At 34.2% G+C, this 25,310-nt stretch overlaps 1 protein-coding gene across 1 annotated transcript in view; it reads right to left on the bottom strand.

Annotated features, from left to right (window-relative positions):
• CSMD3 (CUB and Sushi multiple domains 3) overlaps positions 1–25,310 on the bottom strand; it is a 1,171,706-nt gene that overhangs the window by 824,002 nt on the left and 322,394 nt on the right. The window lies entirely within an intron of this gene.

The raw sequence follows: 25,310 nt of genomic DNA, 5'->3' as shown, positions 1-25,310 counted from the left end.
TGACTCTATCAAACAATGTAAACATATTTTGCTAGGTATTCATACGATTATGTATACACAACATTATAAATGCAATGGCATCAATGCTAGGTTAAATGTAAACTATCTACTTATGATATTGTAGGTGGCTCAGAACCTTCCATTTCTAAGTAATCATACTTTTCTTCCATTTGGAAAGTTTCTACTAACTTTACATTTGGACCTATGGTTCTCATTTCCCAAATAAGGGTCATGGATTATCCATGAGTCTACTTTTGGCAAATGTTGTATGCCAACAAAGGGGTTACATGACCACCTGTGCTTAGTGTTAAAACATAAGATAAAGCTCCTTGCTTTATAAAGAAATTGAAGCTATAAAATTTATCTTGTCATAACACTGTTTAGGTCAGTCAATAGGTTACTAGATTATTTGTGCAATAAAATTTCTCAAGATTTATGCTGTTGTCTTGAGCCACTCAGGGAATTCCTTCAATTCAAATCAAACGTCTGAGGAAACATCTAGCTCTATAAAGACCAATTATGATTTGATGTAATAGCTAACAATCTGTAACTTTAATAAATAGAGATGGGCAGCATCCTGTTTAACTCCACAATGGGCATGGAATGGCAACATGCTTTGGTACTGGGAACAACTTTCTTACTATATTGTATGCATTAAATAACATTAGCTTCTTTCTGTCCCACTCTTTATCCACCTAGCTCCATAATTCATAAATTGAAAGCATAAATAATATTGCTCTTAAAAGATACTTAATTTTCATCATACACTACTGTGTATATGATATTTATTTTCATGATGCCCTCTCTATTTTTTTAAGTTTGTTGAGTAATTAGAATGAACTAGTGGTCCAGTCTAGACTATGAGATATATTACTACAATTTTCTCGTCAGAACATACAATGCCTTTCCTCAATAACTTAACTTTAACCTCTGGTGAAAATGTCCTGCTGCCCCCAATCCCCAACCACAAATTATTTCTACTCTTTGTCTTCTCAGTACTAACACCAACGCTGAGTACTGCTTCAGAAATAAAATGTTACACTATTATATATTTGTAGTGTAGCTGGTATACAACATATTCAAACCAGCTCTGTGAGCTATTTACTTCCCTATCTCTAGATAAAATCTCAGGCAGAAACATTTCAGTTCACACTCAGATTAAGAAAAAATTCCTCCACTTTTTTTAACTCAAAAATATCAATTCATCAATTAATTTGTCTAGTCCTGGATACTCACAAAAAATTTTGACTTCATTTAGGTTAAGGTTCTTTGCTCCCCTGGGCTTGTGGCAGATGGGGCAGAGGTGAGGCAGTGAAGTGGGCTCTTCTTCCCTGTTTCCCCTCCTAGAATTTCTTTTCATCCACCCCTGCTCACTGAGCTCTCTATGATTCATCCTAGATTTAGAAGTAGAAAGGATCAGGGGAGATGAATCTTATTTGCTTGGCACTGATTTGGTACTGGTTTCCAAGGGCTTTGGCAGATGATTAAAGAAAGATGGTTCATATTGCTCATGAACCTTTTCATGGGACCCTCAGAAGTAACCCAATCAGTTCCCTTGTTGTGGGTGAATGTGTTTCTCTAGCTGGCTGCTTATTTTCTCCCTCGTACCATGTGTATAGAATGGTATCCTTCCACCCTCTTTCCAACTATGTCTCCTTATCCTTCTAGGTGGGCCTCTTGGGCAGGATCTAAGACAATTCCAGGCCAGAACTCCCTCACAAAAGTCCTGCATATGGTCAAGAAAACATGCCCCATTTATTAATCCTCTGTGGAAATTCAATTTCTTCCCAAATGTAGTCTTCTGGGTTTGCAATAGACATTTAAATATTTCAGCCATGGTCTTAATAATAATACACTGTGTCCCCCAAGCTCCAGGGCAAACAAATCAATTTCTCTGCATGGTCTCCTTTAAGAAGTAATCTAGGCTCACAGAAGAGAGAAATCACCCCAAACTCCTGACACATGAGATGGAGAGCAACTAACAGAATAGTTCACTCTAGGGAAAGTCTTCAACCCAAAAGCATGACTGACTTGCAGTTGAAAACAAGGATGGGAACTGAGATCTTCCAGCATTCAAACCAGTGCTTTTGCCAATTTCTGTATCAAGTTCTTTGTTCAGCACTCCTGTTTGATCTCTTTATTACTACAGAGACTATCATAGAATCAGTATCTGATAAAATTGTGAAATAAATAAAGTTTGCTTTTAGTACACGTTAGATATACAACATTTTGGCTAGGTAGTCTACCTGAATGCTAGAACCTTTGTATTGTGGTTCAGACTGGATTTACTATAATATTTATGAAAAACCAATATATTTTCTGTAATCATAGACTCTTATAGTAGAATGTATTACCTAAATTAAAATTTTTACTTTATACCAGAGTTAGAACAAGTGAAAGGCAGAATTAGGACAAACCATGAAACCCTTAAATCTAGTGCTGTGCTCTCTCTGCTAAGTAATATTGCCTGGTCTCTGGGCAAAGTGAGTTGGTACAAATCCTGTCAATGATAGAACTTTTGTCCTTTCAGCATCACTCTGTCCTGGCCACCAGGCTTGCCCATTTGATTAGTGTTGTCTGTAGTATCTTCTGTCCCACATGTCACAGAAAGGGCAGGGTTCACAGGCTATTAAATAGAACCATTTTTTAACATACTCAAGATACACATGGGGTCATGTTGGTTACTTGTATAAACTTTCTGTGAATTTTAAAGTTTATTAATTTGGTCATCTATCCAAAAAAATATTCATTGAGATCTACTAAGTACCAGGAGGAACTGCATTAGTCTCTCATGCTACAGTGATGATCAAAAGTCAGCACAATACCTGCCCTCACTGAGCATCCTGTCTAGAAGAGAGTAAGGCTCTAAACAAATGACAAAATAAACATATAAAATTACATTTCTGTCAGGTATTTTGCAGAAGGAGCATTTAGTACTGACATTGTATGTTTGGGGCTTTGCAGTAGTTACAGAATTCAGAAACAAGGATTCTTTGAGGAAGCGATGACGGACTAGAAACCTGAAGGGTGAATAGTTAATGAGGAAAAGGAAAATTGTTCTGAGTAGGTAAACTTATCCTTTCACCAGAGGAAATGGGCATTCTCCAAAATTTTCCAAACTGAAAGAAAATCTGTGTGCAACTGCCAAGTGGTACCAAATGAGGTGGAAAGGCAACTAGGTGCTAGACCTTGCAGGATCTTTCTGACAAAACTATGGGATGTATTCAGAGCAGTGGAAAGTTACTGATGGGTTTTCAGCAAAGAGATGACATGATTGGTTTTGAGTTTTGAAAACATTCTGGCTGCTCTATGAAGATGAGAGGGAAAGGAGATAATGGAGGATACAGATTAGGGGGCTGAATCAATAATCCAGGCAATTTTTTGCATGCTTTATTGTTTCCTAAAGATAAACCACCTCTCGTTTATTCAGTAGTTTAGCATATTATTATCTCAATATCTTCAAAAGATTAGTTTGGTCTTTGTAGGCACTTTGGAATAAATAGTATCACTGCACAATAAATCTGAATAATTCTCTTAGGCCCATTTTTAAGAACAGTATTTTTTCACCTGAAGAGTAAAGCAATGTGATTAAGTATCTTAGACTTCTCTTGAGTTTAACTAGAAGTCATGACTGCTTCAAAATGTAGTTATTTAACATACAGGGAATATAAAAAAGGTTGATGGTTTCTCTACTCTTGTTCTAAAATCTGTATAGGTTGTAAGATTTTAAGTGTCTTTTTTTTTTTTTTAATGCAATACATAGGCTGAATGATGGCAAGTTGCATGTTAAGAAGTTTGCAGTCTGTCTGTTGTAAAACATGAAGGAAACAACCAGTCCAGCCAATAGAATCAATGAAGGCAATGTAGTCTTTTGAGAATAAGAATTTTTTAAAATGTAATCATTTGATTTGGGATTTATTCCAATCACCTGGAGGAAATACTAACAACTCCCTCTTAAATTCTTAATGTACTCAAATCTACTGATAAAAAAATATAGCTATTAAATTTAAAATGTCATTAAACTTAATTTTAATTGTTTATAATATTATAAATCTATCACCAAATACTCCTATTTCTATACTTTAAAATAACTAAATTTATACAAACTTGATAAACAATATCCTTTAATCTCTTATGACGTATACAGCAGGGAAAAAAGTGACAAAATAAAATCAAAATTATTTGTATTTAAAGAAGAAAAAACTTTAACAATTTCCAGAAATTTATTTTTCCTAAAATTAAATTTTATTTACTTTTAATTTCTGTGACACTTATTTAGATACTGAAAATATCTGACCTTGTTCTGGTTTTGAGTATGAGACCATACTCATTTAAAGTATTATAAATTGTAACTGCCCCAAAACACGGCAGTTTAAAAAAAAAAAAAAAAAAAAAAACAGTTCCAAAACACACCTAAAAGTTTACTGTAACACATCTTTTCAGATACTGATCTCATACTGTGCTCTGCCCTGCTATTAGTTTCTTCTGAAATAGCTTAGGGATGGGGGAGCGGATTAGTGACAGGAAATAGGCTTGTTTATTACAAAAAAGAAATGAACTGTAAATTGTGGAAGATGAGTACACTTGGTCAATTCCAGATGCTAAGCATTCAATCCAGTCTCAGATGTTATCATGGGAAATTCTTCTGCAAATCTCCCTTGCTAAATCTCAACATCCCATCAGCACTCAAGTAAAACTGACATCAGTGTGAGGTTTTTGTTCCTTCCCAAGACAGGCATCATTGTTGTCTACCTCTTAATTAAACAAACTATTTAATATTACATTCCTTAATGATCTATTATATTACATATACAGAGCAGCAGCTACATTTACATAGCTGCTTTGTTTATATTTAATAGTTCAGCCTTACGCATCTTTGTGTGTAAGAAGAAACTCTTTTCTCATAGAGAAGAAAACTGACAACAGGTAGTTAAAATGCGCATCAAGGCACAACAAATAATGTTCCAAGTTTCAAAGAAAATTAAATCATTGATAATTATGAAGGAAAACTAAAGGGTTCTCATAATTATAATCTCTCAGTCCAGCTCCTTCAGCTTCTTTCATACTAAGACAGATGAAATTAAATTCATCTGAGAAACAGATTTATAACAACTCGAAGACAAACATTCATCATTTATCCAGATAAACACCTCACTAAAAGGAGCTAAATATAACATAACAGGGCCGACATCTCGGCACTGAAGGTTTATTCCTGAATACTCAAATATGCTTTTGAGCAAATATCCCACCTTAGTTTATATTTACCTTCCTTAGAGACATGTTTAGAAATGACAAGGCAAGTTAATGCACTGAGGAAAGTTATTAATAAATATGTGGATTTTTTCATTCACTTAAAATACTTCTCAGCATGTCCAAATAAAAAAAAATTCATTCAATGATAATTTAAATTATTTAAAGGTCTGGAGAAAAAATAAAATCTTTAAATCAAGAAGGAGCCATGACAGAACAACAAGGAGCAAATTTACATCTGTTTCTTTAAAAAAAATTAAAAACTGAGCAATATATAACTTTTTTCAAACACTGTGACAGGGTCATACAGAACTGTGATCCCAGAAAGGAGAGGAACAAAGGGAGAAGACCCCATAATTGCCTGGCTTTTTGTCAAGAAGCATTTTCAGAACCATAAATCAAGGAGTGGATTATAAATGGAATGTGATGCTCTCCCTGGGATGAGTGGACAGCGTGCAGGAAGCATGAAGTGCCTGTAAGTTGTTAAGACAGAATTCCAGAGAAAAGGGAGCTCTGCAGAAAAAGAACTTTAAAAATCTGCATGGTGGTCCCCTGGGTATTTGTTAAATACTAACAAATGCATGCAAAGGGTAAAATTCCATGAAGTCAGGCAAAGAGAGTCCAGGGATCTGTGAGCTGAATGGTTCCAAGAGAGCACACATGGCTGGGTATTTGTTCCTCCAGCTAGAGTGGAGAGTCCTCTTTAAATAACCTGTGTACTTAGTAGCAAATTCAGAAGGGATACACCTTCAGTAGAGGAGTTAAAACATCCCTAAAGGTTACTCTAGAACTGCCCTAACAAAACTTAAAAACAAACCTCAAAAAATATAATTGAACCAAATGTAACTTCACTATATACCAGATGAATGTCCAACATTCTTTAAACAAAGACAACTAAATCCAGACACTCAATAACTTAAAATTCACTATGTTCAACACCCAGTAAAAATGATTAGTCACCTCAAGAAGCAGAAAAATATGACCCATTACCCAGAGAAATATCAGTCAACAGAAACAGAACAAAAAACGGAGATGGTGAATTAGCAGACAAGGACTATATAACAGATAACTATATAACTATATTTTACTATATCTAGCCTGTGCCCTGTTTTGGTATCACCTGAGAGCTAAGAATGATTTTTATAATTTTAAAGGATTATAAAAACAAATGATAAATAAACCAGAATCAAAGACAAGTATATGATAGAGAACATATGTGACATGCAAAGTCTAAAATATTTACTACATAGCCCTTTACAGAAAAAGTAAACACAATGAATACAGTGAGAAAAGGAAAATATAAATTATAACCAAATGAAGCTTTCAAATGAAAATACATTATTAGAAGTAAAAATAATTGCTCAATGGGCCTTACAGCAGATTACATACTACAGAATAAAACACAGTAAACTTGAAGACAGAGCAATAGAAACTATTCAAACTGAAGCAAACAGAATAGAAGAACTTAAAAATATATTTTTTTTCTGCTGTAGGAAAATATGAAGCACCTTAACATAAATGATACTGAAATTCCAAAAAGGTCGTGGGGAAGGGAGAAAGCATAGAAAAGTATTTGAAGATAAAAAGGCCAAAAGACTTCCAAATTTAATGAAAACTAAAAATCCAGATATAAGAAGCACATGTATCTTAGCATCTTGATGTGGCAGAGACTACTAGTTAAGCACCAAAATTCCTGTTCCATCTCCGCATGTGCAGTTACTGCTGGGAGGTAGCTTCTCAACAGTGGCAAATTTTCTAATGCTCCTCACATGTAGGTTAGGCCATGTAACTGAATTCTGGTGAATAGAATGTCAGTGAAGTGAACTACCATTGCAAGCTTTGCCATAAAAACTTCCCACAAGATCATCCATATTTTTTTTTTCTCCTTATGCTATCTGGATGTTGTGGCCCTGGGTGATCTTAGAGGCCGCAGGTTGATGAAAAATCTTTTTCTGGGTGAGTATTTGAAACCTCTGTCTCCCTCTAATTCATAAGTTCTATAAAGGCAGGGATTGCATCTATTTCTTTTTCTTGTTTTTTTCTTGTTGGTTATTTATTTTAAATATAGCAGTGTGTACATGTCAATCCCAAATTCCCTAACTATCCCTGCCCCCGACCCATCCCCACTGCAGGTAACCATAAGTTCTTTCTCTAAGTCTGTGAGTCTGTTTCTGTTTTGTAAATAAGTTCATTTGTATCTTTTTTTTTCTTTTTAGATTCCACATATAAGTTATAACATACGATATCTCACTTTATCTGTCTGACTTACACCTCACTCAGTATGACAATCTCTAGGTCCATCCACGTTGCCGCAAATGGCATTATTTCATTCTTTTTAATGGCTGAGTAATATTCCGTTGCATGTATGTACCACATCTTTATCCATTCCTCTGTCGATGGACATTTAGGTTGCTTCCATGTCTTGGCTACTGTAAAGAATGCTGCAATGAACACTGGGGTGTGTGTATCCACTCGGATCATGTTTATCTCCAGACATACGCCCAGGAGTGGGATTGCAGGACCATATGGTAGCTCTATTTTTAGTTTTTTACGGAATCTCCTCCATACTGTTCTCTGCAGTGTCTGTGCCAATTTACATTCCACCAACAGTGCAGGAGGGTTCCCTTCTCTCTACACCCTCTCCAGCATTTACTGTTTGTGGATTTTTTGATGATACCCATTCTTACTGGTGTGAGGTGATAATCTCATTGTAGTTTTGATTTGCATTTCTCTAATAATTAGCAATGTTGAACATATTTTCATATGCCTCTTGGCCATCTGTATGTCTTCTTTGTCTTCTTCTATTTAGGTCTTCTGCCCATTTTTGGATTGGGTCATTTGCCTCATGAGCTGTTTGTAAATTTTGGAGACTAATTCCTTGGTCACATCATTTGCAAATATTTTCTTCCATTCTGTGGTTGTTTTTTTCATTTTGTGTATGGTTTCCTTTGCTGTGCAAAAGCGTTTGAGTTTAATTAGGTCCCATTTGTTTATTTTTGTTTTTATTTCCATTACTCTGGGAGACAGATCAAAAAATATATTGCTTTGATTTATGTCAGTGTTCTGCCTATGTTCCCCTCTGAGAGTTTTATAGTGTCCAGTCTCACATTTAGGTCTTTAATCCATTTTGAGTTCATTTTTGTGTATGGTGTTAAAGAATGTTCTAATTTCATTTTTTTTTACATGCAGTTGTCCAGTTTTCCCAGCACCATTTACTGAAGAGACTGTCTTTCCTCCATTGTATACTCTTGCCTCCTTTGTCATAGATTAATTGACCATAGGTGCATGGGTTTATTTCTGGGATTTCTATCTTGTTCCATTGCTCTATATTTCTATTTTTGTGCCAGTACCATACGGTTTTGATGACTATAATTTTGTAGTATAGTCTGAAGTCAGGGAGCCTGATTCCTCCAGCTTTGTTTTTCTTTCTCGAGACTGCTCTGGTATTCGGGGTCTTTTGTGTCTCCATACAAATTTTAAGATATTTTGTTCTAGTTCTGCAAAAAATTCCATTGGTAATTTGAGAGGGATTGCATTGAATCTGTAGATTGCCTTGGATAGTATAGTCATTTTGACAATATTGATTCTTCCAATCCAAGAACACGGTATATCTTTCCATCTGTTTGTGCTGTCTTCGGTTCCTTTCATCAGCATCTTATAGTTTACATGGTACAGGTCTTTTGTCTCCTTAGGCAGGTTTATTCATAGGTATTTTATTCTTTTTGGTGCGATGGTAAATGGGATTGTGTCTTGAATTTCTCTTTCTGATATTTCATTGCTAGTGTACAGAAATGCAACCGATTTCTGTGTATTAGTTCTGTATCCTGCAACTTTACCAAATTCATTCATGAGCTCTAGTAGTTTTCTGGTAGCGTCTTTAGGATTTTTTATGTGTAGTATCATGTCATCTCCAAACAATGACAGTTTAACTTCTTTTCCAATTTGTATTGCTTTTATTTCTTTTTCTTCTCTGACTGCCATAGCTAGGACTTCCAAAACTATGTTGAATAAAAGTGGCAAGAGCTGACATCCTTGTCTTGTTCCTGATCTTATAGGAAATGCTTTCAGCTTTTCACCACTGAGTATGATGTTAGCTATAGGTCTGTCATATATGGCCTTTATTATGTTGAGGTATGTTCCCTCTATGCCCACTTTCTGGAGAGTTTTTATCATAAATGGGTGTTGAATTTTGTCCAAAGCTTTTTCTGCATCTATTGAGATGATCATATGGTTTTTATACTTCAATTTGTTGATGTGGTGTATCAGTTTGTTGGTGTGCTGTTTGATCTGCGGATATTGAAAATTCTTTGCATTACTGGGATAAATCCCACTTGATCATGTTGTATGATCCTTTTAATATATTGTTGGATTCAGATTGCTAGTATTTTGTTGAGGATTTTTGTGTCTTTATTCATCAGTGATATTGGCCTGTAATTTTCTTTTTTTGTGGTATCTTTGTCTGGTTTTGGTTATCAGGGTGATAGTGGCCTCATAAAATGAGTTTGGGAGTGTTCCTCTCTCTGCTGTATTTTGGAAGAGTTTGAGAAGGATAGGTTTTATCTCTTCTCCAAATGTTTGATAGAATTCGCCCATAAAGCCATCTAGTCCTGGACTTTTGTCTGTTGGGATTTTTTAATCACAGTTCCAATTTCAGTACTTGTGATTGGTCTGTTCATATTTTCTGTTTCTTCCTGGTTCAGTCTTAGGAGATTTCACCTTTCTAAGAATTTGTCAATTTCTTCCAGGTTGTCCATTTTATTGCCATACAGTTGCTTGCAGTAGTTTCTTATGACCCTTTGTATTTCTGTGGTGTCAGCTGTAACTTCTCCTTTTTCACTTCTAATTTTATTGATTTGAGTCCTCTCCCTTTCTTTCTTGATGAGTCTGGCTAAAGGTTTCTCAATTTTGTTTATCTTTTCAAAGAACTTTTAGTTTCGTTGATCTTTGCTATTGTTTTCTTCATCTCTATTTCACTTACTTCTTCATTTCTATTTCATCTATTTCTGCTCTAATCTTTATGATTTCTTTCCTTCTACTAACTTTAGGTTTTGCTTCTTTTTCTTTCTCTAGTTGCTTTAGGTATAAAGCTAGGTTGTTTATTTGAGATTTTTCTTGTTTCCTGAGGTAATACTGTATTGCTATAAACTTCCCACTTAGGACTGTTTTTGCTGCATCCCATAGGTTCTGGATCATTGTGCTTCCATTTTCATTTGTCTCTATGTATTTTTTAATTTCCTCTTTGATTTCTTCAGTGATCCATTGGCTGTTTAGTAGCATATTGTTTAGCCTCCACATGTTTGTGTTTTTTACAGTTTTCTCTTTCTTGTCGTTTATTTCTAATCTCGTAGTGTTGTGGTTGGAAAAAATGCTTGATATGATTTCAGTCTTCTTAAATTTACCGAGGCTCTCTTTGTGGCCCAGCATGTGGTCAATCCTGGAGAATGGTCCATGTGCACAAGGGAAAGATGTGTATTCTGCTGCTTTTGGATGAAATGCTCTATAAATATCAACAGCAGAATAACTGAGGCAGAAGAACAGATAAGTGAGCTGGAAGATAAAATGGTGGAAATAACTACTGCAGAGCAGGATAAAAAAAAAAGAATGAAAAGAACTGAGGACAGTCTCAGAGACCTCTGGGACAACATTAAACGCACCAACATTCGAATTATAGGGGTCCCAGAAGAAGAAGAGAAAAAGAAAGGGACTGAGAAAATATTTGAAGAGATTATAGTTGAAAACTTCCCTAATATGGGAAAGGAAATAGTTAATCAAGTCCAGGAAGCACAGAGAGTCCCATACAGGATAAATCCAAGGAGAAACACGCCAAGACACATATTAATCAAACTGTCAAAAATTAAATATAAAGAAAACATATTAAAAGCAGCAAGGGAAAAACAACAAATAACACACAAGGGAATCCCCATAAGGTTAACATCTGATCTTTCAGCAGAAACTCTGCAAGCCAGAAGGGAGTGGCAGGATATACTTAAAGTGATGAAGGAGAAAAACCTACAACCAAGGTTACTCTACCCAGCAAGGATCTCATTCAGATTTGATGGAGAAATTAAAACCTTTACAGACAAGCAAAAGCTGAGAGAGTTCAGCACCACCAAACCAGCTTTACAACAAATGCTAAAGGAACTTCTCTAGGCAAGAAACACAAGAGAAGGAAAACACCTACAATAACAAACCCAAAACATTTAAGAAAATGGGAATGGGAACATACATATCGATAATTACCTTGAATGTAAATGGATTAAATGCTCCCACCAAAAGACACAGACTGGCTGAATGGATACAAAAACAAGACCCATATATATGCTGTCTACAAGAGACCCACTTCAGACCTAGGGACACATACAGACTGAAAGTGAGAGAATTGAAAAAGGTATTCCATGCAAATGGAAATCAAATGGAGTAGCAATACTCATATCAGACAAAATAGACTTTAAAATAAAGACTGTTACAAGAGACAAAGAAGGAAACTACATAATGATCAAGGGATCAATCCAAGAAGATATAACACTTGTAAACATATATGCACCCAACATAGGAACACCGCAGTATACAAGGCAAATACTAACAGCCATAAAAGGAGAAACCAACAGTAACACAATAATAGCGGGGGACCTTAACACCCCACTTTCATCAATGGACAGATCATGCATCTATTTTTGTTCGCATCATATCTGTATTATTAAAATAAAGACTGACATATAGGAGAGGTTTATAGGAATTTACTGAATTAAATATGAAATAAACAAATGAGTGAATATAACCATTTAAGCTCACCATCAAATTAAATTCTGATGTCTGAGCCATCTATGGGGTAGAATAAAAAGAAAACACAAGTAATATGTCATTATTCCGAAAGAGATTAATTGATAATTGGAACAAAATGTCAAAACAAAATAGAAGAATGAGAAGGATTGCCAAATAAATTTTAAGAACAAAATGTATGTTGCAGGTCAAAAGCTTTATAATAAAAAGGTGAGCATAAACAGAAAATGATTATTGCTATTCAGTACTGAGCAGGTGGGAGTTAACTAATTTTTAGACTTTTCTCCATATTTAACTTCAATAAAGTGCAACTTCTTTAACTGCAGATAGCAGAATTATGTATGTGGAGTATTCAAGAGACTCACCAGATAAAATACATGACTTAATCTGTGAATTAAGCAAGGTTACTGAATACAAGGGCAATATACAAAAATATATCAGCACTGAACAATTAGAAACTGAAATTTTTTTAAATATCATTGCTAATAGGATAAAATTTCAAAAATCTAGGAATAAAAATAGTGAAACAAGAAAAGCCTGAGTAAAGCTCTAATTATATTTTTGAGAGAAAATGTAGATCTATGTAACTAAATAGATCTATGTAAATAAATAGATATTCCATGTAATCTAAAAATGTCAGTTCTCCCCAGATTAATCTAGAGACAAGCCCAGAAATTTGCAATTTGAAACTATGGTTTCAGTAAAGATAGTAGCTACCAGCTCAGTTCTTTCTATTTTATAGAAGCCCTGTCCTTGTTTATACCTTATTTTTAACCTCCATTGCTCTCCTTGAGGCTCCACTCCATGTGATGAATACTACTCTCAGAAGGCAAACTTTAATGCTACTTCATTTAAAAAAGAAAGAATGTTCAGGGTATGATTTCTCTCAAAATTTCCAAAGTCTTATCACTTCCGTTTCAACACAGACTGAATATCAGAAATCTGTGTAGAGCATTTTAAAACACCTATAAATCAACCCCAACCCCAAGATTCTTATTTACTTGCTTGATAGTGGGGTCAATAGTAGGGCAATTTTTTTTTTTTTTACATTCCCTAGGTGATTCTAATGCATAGTTAGAATCAACAATCACTGTACTAACTCATGTAAAATAGCTAATCCATTCATTTGGGTACTTGACCCTATCTTCTACCTAACTCTAGGTCTTTACTTGGGATCACTTAAGCTGATAAGTATCTCTCCAATACCATCCTAAAAGTCCATATAAGACGGAAGCCAACCCCATCCACCTCCAAATAGCAAGACAAACTAAATTTATCTTGGTCTATTAACCTCCTTTTCCTCTTCCCTTTCCAAATTCCTCAGAAAATGTACCTTTGCTTAATGTTTCTACTTATTTACCTCCTAGTGATCCCTCAATTAACTGCATTCTTGTTTCTCTTCATACTTTCTATTGAACCCCTTCTCCTAAGCTCAACATTGACTTCCTAATGGACACATACATGTTAGTATTTTTTAAATGGGTCTCTCAGTGACAGTTGGCATTGTTATTAACTCATTACTCTCCTCTTCTTTGGCTTCCACGTGAAATATTTTATTGGTTACCCTTGTAGCTGTCTAACACTTCTTATCCATCTACCTCACTGCCTCCTCTTTCGCTACCAGTTACTTTAGTATCAGAGCTCCCTAGGCTTCTATTCTTCTTTTAATATACTTTCTCCCAAGGTGATATTATCCACTCTCTTTATTTCAACTATCCTCCAGGTAAATTGACGATTCTGATATCTATGTCATTTAGCTCAATCTTTTTCACTGTCCATTCAATTGCCTAGGGGGAATCTTCAATATTAATAAAACATATTAACCAGTTTGGGTAGCAATTACCCCTTCCAAAATCTTTGTCCATTTCATAGTGATGGACTGCATAAATTTCAGTAGGAGGGTTACTAATTCTCACCTGGAGACAGAACTCTCAAACACTGTAGGAGTTTGAAGCAGTAGCTGGGGATAAGTAAAACAGAACAAACAGTTATCATTTAGACATGAGGAACTTTTGCTTCCAAGATTCTGATTGCAAATATTGTGAAGCAGAAACAATATTATGTGTTTACTGCTCCATTTCCTCAGTAAGACTGCATATCACCACCACCCAGGAAGCTAGAATGGTGCCCTGAAGCTAAGGGCTGTCGGATGGGAATTGGGCAAAAGTGACTTAAGTCACATCCAAGCCTAGTTCTTAAAAATATTCTTTGATATCCTTTCTGCTTAGGAATGACACAGACCATGACTTCAATCCCATCTTCTTCTCTTGTACCTTTATAATTTATTTTCTAAAAGGGAGCCTAGAGTATCTTTTGAAAGTGGAAATCAGATCATTTTATGCACACTCTCCTGTTTGTAACATTTTAATGGCTTTCCTTGAATTTAGAATAAGACCACTTTCCTCACTTTGGCCTTAACTGATCTTAATTCACAGACTTCTCAAGATAACAGCTATCACAGATGGCAATAACTACAAGATCAAGATGGGTCACCAAAGCTACATTAGATATGGCATGGGTGAGAAATAAATATTTGCTGAATTAGACAATTGTAATGTCAAGATCTGTTTACTTTTGCAACATGGACTATTAGTTATATAGACAATAAAAATCCATTCCACTGGAACTAATTTTGTCAAATAATTTTTTTTAATTAAAGAAATAAGGAATTCTCAATTTCATATTTAAATCTGATGTATTTTTGAGGATTCTTCTCCCTGTTCTACTTCATAGACCAGATCACTGAACAGTCATTTATGTCTTGTGTTTAGTTTTATAAATAACTTGGAGTATTTCACCATATCTAAAATTATAGAACTTGAGCCCCATTTACTTGAAAATGGAAATTTTAAAATTTGAGTGAATCTGTTAATTTAGTTTTAAAAAGACAAGGTTTATTTAAACAGCAAGAATTTAACCCTGTAGGGACAGAAACAATTTATGTCTTTTTCATCCCTGTATTTTCAGTGCTTAGAAATATGCCGGACACTTAATGGGGAACCAAAATATCTATCTTAAATGATATTGAATAGAATGGCTTTGGAGGATATATTACTGACTTTTATATGAACTTTGAAAGATTTTTTTCATACAATTAGAGAATTTCCCTCCTCCAATTCAAGCTTGCTGAACTTAAGAGTATGTATATTTCTCAAATCTTTCCAGATAGGTACTGAGTTCTTTGAAGATAGGAATCATGTTTAATACAACTAATAGTAGTTATATATTTGAGTATTCATTTTATGCCAGTCTCTGTGCTATCAACTTTAAATATATATAAATATTTATCTATTTCCCTATATATTTTTGGTTGATTTACTTATCCATGCTCTATTATTTCTCAATGTGACCAAATTAATATCCTTCTAATGAGAACCTACTGTATAGCACAGGGAACTCTACTCAGTGCTCTGTGGTGACCTAAGTGAGAAGGAAATCCAAAGAAGAGGGGATATTTGTATACGTATAGCTGATTCACTTTGCTGTACAGTATAAACTAACACAATATTGTAAAGCAACTATACTCCAATAAAAAATTTTTTTAAATATCCTACCAACATCAATTCCTCTTTTCTCTCTTCTCCCATTAAAATTTATTTGCTTCAAGGAAGTAAAGAGTGTTTTTTTAAAGTGGAAATGAAATGATGTCAATCACACTTTCCTATTTGTAACATTCTACTAGCTTTTCTTGAATTTAGAATAAAACCAGTGTCCTTACCATGACCTTAATGATTGCAATCCACAGACTTCTCAGTAAACTCAATCCACAGTGCTCATTTTCCATTTCCTTAAATTTAACAAAGCTCCCTCCACCTTTAGGACCTATGTTCTAAACTATTCTCTAAGCTGGTGGCTTCTTCCTCAAGATCTTCCCAAGGCAGCTCAATGATGCCATTCAAACTAGTGAGGTCTTGCTTCACTAATGATTCTAGGTAAAACAGTCCCACATCAGTCTCTGTCACAACATCTGTTACATTCTCTTCATTCAACTTATCACTGTCACAACATCTGTTACATTCTCTTCATTCAACTTATCACTATCCAGTAGTTTTTGTTGTTTTCTCATTTATCTCTGGAATATAAATGTCATGCAATCTTGACTGCATTACTAATACACTAGTCACAGAATTATCCCAAGTACTCAGAATGGGGCTGGCTTATAGCAGGTACCTAAATAATACTTTATCTGGTTAAATATATTTATTGCTCTCCAGTATGTCCATGAAATTTCTTGGACAATTATTTGACAGTTTTATGGTGAGCTTAGAAATGGGGGCTCTAAAATCACAGAGACCCAGGCACAAATCCAACACTAATAAATTGGGTGACCTAAATCAATTGACTTAAATTTCTTCTAAGCTAGATTCTTATTTGTAAAATTATCATTATTTTGAGAGTGCACATTTATTGACTTAAATGTTGCCAACAATCTCTCAGTTACATATTTTCTATTTTCCTTATCAGTGTCCTTGAAGTTTTATTTTGTAGGTAGGAAGGTTCCTACAAGGTGATGGCACAATTGACTTGTTACTCCCTCTGGCAAAATTGCCACAGCAGGGAGACAAGAAGGCACTCTCAGTCCCATATAGTTCATTTCACTCTTGCCATCTCTACTGGTTAAATGACAGGTTCAGTGCTGCTCCTTGTTTCTCATTTTCTGCTACAAAACAGAGTAGTAAGAAGAGAAAAGAAAGTGAGAAAAAAAGTAGCGAATCCTTGTCCATGAGGAGCCCTGAAAAAAGGCAATTTATTAAAGTATTTTAGTATAACTTGAAGAGTTCCACAGAACCTGATTGCTTAAAAATTGGCTCTCTCTCAATCTGCTCCTGAATTTACTATATTTTAAATATGTTTGTTTTGAAATCTATTTCTAACCAATGAAATTCAGAAGAAAGTAGATATTTAATGAAACAGTTAATTTCAGTTAATAATGGCTAATATTCATTGTGTACATGAAGGCACTGTTCTAAGCTTTTAAAATAGATCATCAACTTTAATCTTAATAATAACTCTATGAAGAAAACAACAAAATTAAACAATAATTATTTGTATCTTACAGAGGAGGAAACTGGGACACAGAAAGGTCAGTAACTAGCCCCAAATCACACAGTTAAAAAGTGGTAGAGCCAAGTTTCAAATTAAGCCATCTAAGAGAATAGCTTTAATCACAGTACAAGCTGCAGTTTGATATAAAAAATAATGAGAAAAAGTCAAGAATATAGTATACCAGCATATACAATGCTGGAGACAATATGGGGAAATGGAAGGAGATGCCCAAAGGAGGAAAAGAGACCAAATCAAATCAAAGACATAGAAAACAAGGACTGTTCTTTTTACTTTTTCTAGAAAGCCCCTCCTGACTAGGCCAAAACACACATGATGAAAATAAACAATGTTTATGGCAAATTCCTATCTCAATTTATGATCCTCTATATTTGAATAAGAATCAATAGGAAAAATAATGAAATATATAATACAAAATTTCATACTGGGTGAACTGGAATATAACATATACTTTACACTTTAGATTTGGTTTATTAGTAAGTTGTAATCACAAGATTACAGTGATTTATGAAAATAAAACTATCATTATAATATTTCTAGTGTTTTGTATTATTATTCTGGATTAATTTCTCAAAAATATGGATTTGAAGAGAGCATTTTAACTTTTATTTAAATTACTTAAATAATTTGGATAAGATGTTTATATTCATTACACAAATAGAAAGGTATTTTTAATGGCTTTATAATTCACTATTAAGGTTTTGGCCTAATAACACAATATAAAATATGTGTGTGTATACACTAATGTGCATACAAATGCATTCACACACATCCCTAAAATGTCAAAGAAAATGTGGTTATAATGAATCCATCTGCAACCTATTTCAAGTAAAATTATTTATTTTAGTGTTTTTAATGGGATTAGGCAATATTGACATAACGCTCTTGTGCAAATTCATGATTACAGTTGACCCCTGAACAACATGGGTTGGAACTGGGCAGGTCCACTTACACGTGGATTTTTTTCAATAAATATCTACTACAGTACTACATTATCTATGTTTGGTTGAATCCATGGTTGCAGAATTCAACTAACCCATGGATGGCTCACTATAAAGTTATATGCAAATTTCAACTGTGCTGGGGTCCATGCCCCTTAACCCCCACATTGTTCAAGGGTCAGCTGTATATTATAGCAACGCTGACAAAATTTACAACACATTGAAATATTTCCACTTAATTAACAATCGTAGGCCTTTTATGTGCATCAAGAAATTCATTCTTATTTAAATTAATTGAACAAATCTGATCCCTTAATGATATTTTTCTTTTTTTATTATTTATTCTAGAATAAATGAGTATTCGTATTTTTTGTATCTCAAATGTACATTCTTAGCAATAATGCTCAGGATGTATTTTCAGGTTGGTTTAATATGATTGTTACTTCCTTTTCTTTTTTATTCTTTTCCTTTTCTTTTTTGGGAGGGATGGAATGGTGTAGTCTACAACTATCTGGTGACATGAGATGGAATGAAATGGAAAATTATACAGATCATTATTGTATATTTTTTTGTTGATGACTGTTCTTTAACTGTAATACAACTTCCTATTTCAAAACAAAGTGTTTTTTGTATATATGTGAATGTGTTGATCAAAATTAGATTTTCATTTGATCAATTTTAAAATTCAAAGTTAAGAATGAATAAAATGAAAACCTTAATATCTCTTAGTTAATAAGGTATTTAAAATATTAGCATTTACTTTTACATGTAAAAGTAAACAGTGTTTTCATTTATTCAACTTATAATCTGAGCACCAATCTTGCACAAGGCATTACTATAAGAAATATGTATCAGATTCTACTACAACAAAAGTTGCTATAGCAAAAATGCATTGATCAAAAATTATAGGTGATCCATAGTTCAAGTGTAAATTTTTAGCTGTGTGCTGTTCATCCAAAATTTTGCCACCTACTACTTATCTGGGTCACCTTTTCGAGATGTCAGTTGCCATGTGGTTAGAGAAAACAAAATAATTTTTATAGAGTCCAAAACCAATTATAACTGGGAAGGTAAGTCCAAAGCCAAATGCAAATGAGTTTTGGATACTCTGCTTTTTTGAATAATTTCTCTCTTGACACAATAAATGAAAACTTGGCTGCACAGTCATACCAAGGGTGAAGAGAGGTATAGAACATGCACATTTTCATGCAGGGCCCCAGGAACAGCAAAGCTTATCTTTTTCTAAATGGTTAATTTTAGCATCCATCCAAAATGTCAGTGAGCCAGTTACTGAGGTGAAGCTGCACTTTAAATGATGTCCAAGTGCTTTTTTATACAGTGTTATTTAACATTTGCATAAAACCAGCTTTTTTGTGCCTTATGTTTCCAAATTAATTTAGCTTTGTGTGCTAATATTTTACTAGAGCCCTGGAGATAAAGAAGCATGCAGGTCAGCCATGTGTGCTGCTAAATCCCCAAAGGAAACCTTCACTAAAAACCAAAAGATTGACACCAGACAAGATTAGCAAAAGAATTAGTCACGCATAATCAACTGTGTTAAATACTGGGGAAAAAGACATCTGCTTCTCTTGTCCTTCAGGAAAAGGCTATCAGGGTAGAGTGTTAATGCTTCTGGCGTATACTATTACGTGCCTCTGAGTGCTCCATTGTTTTACAAAGATGGATTTGTTAGAACCAACTACCACAGCTACTTTAAATGCTACTAATGAGGAAGGCAAGTAAAAGCTTCCATGCCCTGTACTATTTAATTCCCAGACCTAACTAGACCCAGAGACCTCTCCAAGGAGTACCACAATTAAGTCCCTTTCTCAATCTGTAAATGAATAGATTTGGGCTCCATCTTCAAAAATGCTATACAATGGCTGAAATTTTCCAAACCAACCAACCAACAAACAAAAATATTCAAGCAAGTTCTTTCCCTAAAGGGCTTATTATTTAAAATTGCTGATTAAAACAAAGGAAGAAAATCCTACCAAATAGCTAAAAATCATTAAAGCTCAATTTCTGGGAAAACTGGGGATTTGTGCACAGTTTTTCTTTATGTTTTTTAATATGCTAAATTTTAAGATATCAAAGAATTATAACTAAAATAGGAAGACTTTTAAAAAAATATTTATTCAAATACCTCTCATACCATCAAATAATATTTAAAATCTGGATTATTTGGGAGGATTATTTCATTGTTACTATTAAGAAATAAACCAGAGAATAGAAAAGAAAATGATGAAGAAAAAGAGATATTCTATAGTTTAGTTCTTATATGTTCAGTTCATCTCTTCCCCTTCTTAGGTCCACATCAAGAAAATAAATCATTTTAGCAGAAGTGCTTTAGCCAGTTAGGTGGTTTCTTCTTGAGACATCATCTTTCTTTCTACCTGAAATCTACAGGGACATAGTGAATTGTGAGGTACAATGGATTCAGTGGCTTCATTGATTGAGCATATATACTATGCAAATCCTCTGGTTTACACTTTACTTGTGTTGTTAATTAAGCCTTATTCACAGGCTTATTTTAAAGATGAGGAAATAAGCTCAGAGAGGGTAATGAATTTATCCTCCATTACACAGCTAATAAGCATGTGGATTTAGAAAAATTGTGTGAACACTGTGTGCTAGGCAAAGTAATACCTCCTCCCCCCAAAGATGTCATCCCTGGTAACCTATGACTATGTTACTTTACATGGCAGAAAAGAATTAAAGTTGCAGATGCAATTAAGGTTGCTAATCCACTGACTTTGAAATGATGGCAAGATCACCTTGAATTATCCCAGCAGGAGACAAATTGAAAGAATGCTTAAATTCACACACACATACACACTATAAGTATATACATATGTGTGTGAAAATATAATAATGTGTGCAAAATTATATATTTGAAAATATGTAAAGTATAACTACATTTGAAAAAATATATTGACAAATATAAATAAATATTATATAAGGTTAATACCAAAATTTTTTTAAAAATTAATAATTTGGTTGGAATTAATAAATGCAATTTTGATGAGAGAGTGAGATTTGAGACAGATTGTTACGGGAATGGTAACACAGATTGGCAGAAGAATAAATAAGGAGGAAGAAGAGCAAAAGGAGGAGAAAGGGGGAGGAGAATATACAACTCTTTTTACATAGTTGTTGACTGTTTGACAAATTCAGGCATTTTTATCTTTCATAAGAAACAGCAGAGGACTCTGTTTACTTTCCCGACTTCAGTTCTTTCCACACCTCCCCTCCACCCTTCCTCTCTTCCCAACTAACAAGCAAGCACTCCCACCATCAGCATGAGTGCCACTTTTTTCCCGTCTCCTCCTAGATAATCCCTTCCCCTCTTGTCTCCTTCACTAACTAGATAACTCTTAACTTTTGCTTTCAGCATAATCTCAGTTATTACTTCTCTTAATCCTTTTCTGACTTTTCCAGGCCAGGCAATGGTTTCCATCTAAGTGTTTACATTAGCACCATATAGCACTACATTACAGTATTATGATTTATTTATCTGTGTCTTCAGGATACCATAAACTCTTTGAGGTCAGGGCTGTGTCTTACCTCTCAATTCCCTTTTGTCTAGCAGAGTTCCTTGCTTCTGGGAAGTGTTTAACATTTGTGGCAAGGAGATTACTGAATGAACAATGATTCAGAAATTAGAAATTGGAGTTCTAAAATCGCATATTAACAATCACCTGTCAAGGTCCACTTGGATATCTTGCAAGCATCTCAACATTACATCAATAAAATGAGGTCATAATTGCTTTCATACTTACCACCTTTTCTTGTGTATTCATATATTCAATCAGCCATTCAGGCATGATACAACATTTATTGACTACTGACTGTGTACCAGAATGTATTTAATGCTTTTGGGACCATCAGCATCATCACCTACTCTGTGGCTTGAACAGGAACTCTATGTATTTCCTCCTTTCCCTCATCCCATTCCCCCATATCTAAGTCACCAGCAAGTCCTATTCATTCTATCTCCAATAAATACAGAATATAACAACTTCTCCATATCTCCAGGTTTAATACTTTGATCCAAGCTGTCATCCGCATCCTCCTCCTGATTTGTCTCCTCATTTAAAGTCTAATCTCCTTCAGTTAATTTCCTAGGCAGCAGCAAAACTGATATTCTGAAATGCAAATCAGAACATGTTCCTCTCCTCCTACAATGCTTCAGTGGTTTTGATTACATTTAAACCAAAAGCAGAATTCCTTCCTGTAAGTCCCAAGGACCTGCATGACCTGGTCCCCCAATTTTGCCTTTCCTATTGTGTTGCCAGCTCCAAACCAACCACTGAGGTCTTCTTTCATTCCACTGAATACTCCAACCAAGTTCTAACTTCAAGGCATTGTATGACTTTTCTTCTGTCTAGAATATTCTTTACTCCACTCCTCACTGGAAAATATCTCTATCAGCTTTTAGAGTTCAGATTAAATATCACCCACTGAGAGAGGTCTTTTCTGATCATTTTACCTTAAAAAGTTATCCATTATTCTTCATTTCTGCCCCCTGTTTCTTCATTTCAGCCTCTTGGTTTTTTTCTTTCATACCTGTACTACATTTTACAATTTTGTAATTACTTTGGTTTGCTTTGTTTTGTTTTTCTGTCCTGTACCATGAAGGAACTAAGGATGCTGAGTTTCCTACTGAATATTGAGTTCCTAGCAGAGTGCTTGGCATTTACTACATGCTTAAAAAAATTTGAAAATGATGAAAGAAGAGAGCAAGAAAAAAAAAAGATAGGAAGGAAGGTAGGTAGATAAGAAGCAATACAGAATTATAACTTGTTGCTTATCTATTAAAACAAAATCCATAAAAATAGTCTTTTCCCCCCATGGGTAAAATTCAATGACTAGCTCACTGTAGAATAGATTTTACACTTAAAAAATAGAGTTAGGAAACAAAATTTGCATGCAGAATTTTTATTCTATTAATCAATGACTATGTCAATTTAAAGTTTTAAAAAATACTCCATTATATAAATCATATTAAGTAAAAATGTGTTAAAACTGTATTAAAGAGGAAGACCTAGATGCATTGATTTTAATAATAAATCATAAATATAATTAAAATGCATTTCCAAATATAAAAAATAAGTTAATATGTTTAAGAATTATAAAAGATACAGTTAATACATGCACAGAGCCTTATTAAAATTCTAAACATAATATATAAATCAATTCCAATCACTTTTTCTCATTTCAAGAACAATTTCAAAATATTGCTCTTCACTGTCTATGCTTTCTTACTTTCAAATTAATCTATACCTACAGATTGAATGCTTACAAGCAATGTGTGGTGCTAAGTGAATACAGTTCCTCAGGCATAGTGAAAATGTCAACTTTATGGTATAATTTTTTTATGTCAATGGATAATACAATATTTTATGAAACCTCAAAAATGCATTTCTGCTTAAATATTCTGTTTACTGAAACTGTCTTCCATTGGAAGTAATCAGTACTTTCACATTTTCTTAGCAATGATTACTGCATATATGAACTGTTGCATACAGAAACAATATTAAAATGCATAATGAAGACTGGATTTTCACATACACAGAGTTCAATTTTACACACATTTTTATATTTGTCTTTTCATAGTGTAAGCATAAACTTGGCCAACAGAAACTCAATGACTACAATTCACTGACACATATTTTCTCAGGGTACTCCCACCTTTTGAAGATATAGGTGGCAAAAGAGTGGGAAACAGGTCATAGAAGGCATGGAAAGGAAAGCTTCATCCATTTATTTCCAGACCTCAGAGAAATGTTCTCTATTTTCTTTCAGCATTCCAATGATAAGGAACAGACCTAGCCAAAGGATTCAACAGCAGGCCACTCAGCTCTCCCAGCTGATCAGAGTTAAGGATGAAAAAGGAAGTCTATCCCATCTTATTAATATGGGTGACAAGATAGAGCCTTGTGATGAAATTTCCATTAACTGAATATTTATTGACAACCTGCTAAGACCTATCACTGTGCCAAGCATTAAGGATAGAAAGATGAAGTATTATAGCCTCAAGAAACTTCATGTCCAGTAGGAAATTATAAATTACATGTAAAAAAACATTATGCAAATACTGAGGAGTAGCAGCTATCCCAAACAGGCTTCATGGAAAAGTATACACATTTGTATACTTTCTTGTATAGTCATTAAAACATGACTATAAAATTAGCCAAATAAAAGAAGGAAGGGAGAGTGGAAGACATTTCATCCTAAGAAGGTAACCAGAACAAAGAAAAGGAAGTGAAAACAGAAGGATCTGAGTTGGGAAATCCAACCTATAGTTAGAAATAAAAATTTCACATTGGGCTTGCTTTTCATACATGAAAAGATGTCTCAGGAGTGACTCTGGCAACATGATGGAGCCCGGAATATTGTACTTGGCCATGAATTTGTTCTCTCAGAGACAGGAAGATGGATGCAGCCAGTAATTTTACAGAGAACTTTTAGTTTCTACATGTTTTGACTTTATGATATTTGGAAAATCTGACATATTAATAAATTTATAACAGTAATGTGGATATAATTAATACTGGTATCATACTATCATTACCGGCATTATTAATCATTAAGGTTAAAAATAATAGCATCTTATACGTTATTGAGCACTTTGTGGCATGCACTGTACTAAATGCTTTGCATGCATTATAATTATAATCCTTTAAGGGAAGTAAAATAAGATTAATCTGCATAAGATATTGGGTTGGCCAAAAAGTTCGTTCGTTTTTTTCTGTAAGATGGCTCTAGCAGGACTTAGTTGTCTTTAACTTCTTTTGAAACAATTTTGTTAGCTTGTATTGTGACAGTTGTCATATCAGTGTGCATTTAAAAAAAACATCAAAATTGGTGAATTTTTGTGTAGCCATTTTAATATTGGAAATGGAAGAAAAAAAGCAACATTTTCAGCATATTATGCTTTATTATTTCAAGAAAGGTAAAAATGCAACCGAAACACAAGAGAAGGATTTGTGCAGTGTATGGAGAAGGTGCTGTGACTGATCGAACATGTCAAAAGTGGTTTGTGAAGCTTCGTGCTGGAGATTTCTCGCTGGACTATGCTCCAGGGTCGGGTAGACCAGTTGAAGTTGATAGTGATCAAATTGAGACATTAGTTGAGAACAATCAATGTTATACCACGTGGCAGATAGCCGACATACTCAAAATATCCAAATCAAGCCTTGAAAATCATTTACACCAGCTTGGTTATGTTAATCGCTTTGATGTTTGGATTCCACATAAGTTAAGTGAAAA

This window comes from Balaenoptera ricei, chromosome 17 (assembly GCF_028023285.1).
Source record: "Balaenoptera ricei isolate mBalRic1 chromosome 17, mBalRic1.hap2, whole genome shotgun sequence".
Lineage (NCBI taxonomy): Eukaryota > Metazoa > Chordata > Mammalia > Artiodactyla > Balaenopteridae > Balaenoptera > Balaenoptera ricei.
Note: the sequence above shows the minus strand (reverse complement) of the source record. Positions and strands in the feature narration are given on the sequence as shown.